The sequence below is a fragment of the Lepidothrix coronata genome, unplaced genomic scaffold (genome assembly GCF_001604755.1).
Source record: "Lepidothrix coronata isolate B3197 unplaced genomic scaffold, Lepidothrix_coronata-1.0 Scaffold541, whole genome shotgun sequence".
NCBI classification, from domain to species: Eukaryota; Metazoa; Chordata; class Aves; order Passeriformes; family Pipridae; genus Lepidothrix; species Lepidothrix coronata.
This window is the reverse complement of record NW_016690721.1, coordinates 1-2,405: the sequence shown is the minus strand read 5'-3', so window position 1 is coordinate 2,405 and position 2,405 is coordinate 1.

The following is a 2,405-nucleotide window of genomic DNA, read 5'->3' as shown; positions in this document are numbered from 1 at the left end:
GAAAAAAAAGTATGGAAGCTTTGGCTTTGAGGTGCAGTTTTGGGCAGGCTGGGCACTTCTTGAGGAGGAAGACCTTTCTGTGGTGGCACCTTTTGTCTGGCGGGAATCATCAGCTGGATTCAATTTTCCAGGAGGTGGGATCGGCCATTGCAGAGCAGGCCTGAAAAAAAGAGAACAGCTCTTTCCACCAGGAAAAAAAGTCTGGATCCTTTGACTTCAGGTGCAGTTGTTGGGGCAGCCTGGGCACTTCTTGGGCAGCAAGACTTTTCTGTGGTGGCATCTTTTGTCTGCCAAGAATCTTCATTTACATTCCATTCTCCAGGAGGTGGGACCGACCATTGCAGCGCATGGCTGAAATAAGGGAACAGCAGCTCGTTCCACCAGGAAAAAAAGTCTGGAAGGTTTAGCTATGAGGTGTAGTTGTTGGGGCAGCCTGGGCACTTCTTGGGCAGGAAGGCCTTTCTGTGGTGGCACCGTTTGTCCGGCAGGAATCTTCAGTTAGAGTAAATTTTCCAGGAGGTGGGATCGGCCATTGCAGCGCAGGGCTGATAAAAGGGAATAGCAGCTCTTACCATCAGGAAAAAAAGTTTGGAAGCTTTGGCTTTGAGGTGCAGTCTTGGTGCAGCCTGGGCACTTTTTGGGTAGCAAAGACCTTTCTGTGGTGGCACCTTTTGTCTGGCAGGAATCTTCATTTGGATTCAGTTTTCCAGGAGGTGGGACCGGCCATTGCAGCGCAGGCATTAAAAAAGGGAACAGCAGCTCTTACCATCAGAAAAAAAAGTTTGGAAGCTTTGGCTTTGAGGTGCAGTTGTTGGTGCAGCCTGGGCACTTTTTGAGCAGCAGAACCTTTCTGTGAGTGGTACCTTTTGTCTGGCAGGAATCTTCAGTTGGATTCAGTTTTCCAGTATGTGGGACCGGCTATTGCAGCGCAGGGCTGAAAGAAGGGAACAGCAGCTCTATCCACCAGGAAAAAAAATCTGTATCCTTTGGCTTTGAGGTGCAGTGTTTGGGAAAGCATGGGCACTTCTTGGGCAGCAAAGAGCTTTCTGTTTTGGCACCTTTTGTCTGGCAGGAATCTTCATTTGCATTCAATTTTGCAGCCGGTGGGACTGGCAATTGCAGCGCATGGATGAAAGAAAAAAAGGAACAGTAGCTCTTTCCACCAGGAAAAAAAGTCTGGATCCTTTGGCTTCAGGAGGAGTTGGTGGTGCACCCTGGGCAATTCTTGGGCAGCAAGACCTTTTTGTGGTGGCACCTTTTTTTCTGGCTAGAATCTTCATTTGGATTCAATTTTCCAGGAGGTGGGACCGGCCATTGCAGTGCAGGGCTGAAAAAAGGGAACAGCAGCTCTTTCCCTAATGAAAAAAAAGTCTGGAGCCTTTGGTTTCAGGTGCAGTTTTTGGCGCAGCCTGGGCACTTCTTCGGTAGGAAGACCTTTCTGTGGTGGCACTGTTTGTCTGGCAGGAGTCTTCAGCTGGATTCAATTTTTCAGGAGGTGGGACCGGCCATTGCAGCGCAGGTTTGAAAAATGGGAACAGCAGCTCTTTCCACCATGAAAAAATATTCTGGAACCTTTAGCTTCAAGTGTAGTTGTTGGGGCAGCCTGGGCACTTCTTCGGCAGCAAGAGCTTCCTGTGGTGGCACCTTTTGTCTGGCAGGAATCTTCAGTTCGATTCAATATTTAAAAGGTGGGACTGGCCATTGCAGTGCAGGCCTGAAGAAAGGGAACAGCAGCTCTTTCCACCAGGAAAAAAAGTCTGGATCCTTTGGCTTTGAGTTGCAGTTGGTGCAGCCTGGGCACTTCTTGGACAGCAAGTGTTTTCTGTGGTGTCACCTTTTGTCTGACATGAATCTTCATTTAGAGTAAATTTTCCAGGAGGTGGGACTGGACGTTGCAGCGCAGGGCAGAAAAAAGGGAACAGCACCTCTTTCTACCAGGAAAAAAAGTCTGCAAGCTTTGGCTTCAGGTGTAGTTGTTGGGGCACCCTGCGATCTTCCTGGGCAGCAAAGAGCTTTCTGTTGTGGCACCTTTTGTCTGGCAGGAATCTTCATTTGGATTCAATTTTTCAGAAGAGGGGACTGGATATTGCAGCGCAGAGCTGAAAAACGGAACAGCAGCTCTTTCCACCAGGAAAAAAAGTCTGCAAGCTTTGGCTTCAGGTGTAGTTGTTGGGGCACCCTGCGATCTTCCTGGGCAGCAAAGAGCTTTCTGTTGTGGCACCTTTTGTCTGGCAGGAATCTTCACTTGGATTCAATTTTTCAGAAGGTGGGACTGGATATTGCAGCGCAGAGCTGAAAAACGGAACAGCAGCTCTTTCCACCAGCAAAAAAAATCTGGAAGGCTTCGAGGTGCAGTTTTTGGGGCAGCCTGGGCACTTCTTGGTCAGCAAGAACTTTCTGTGGTG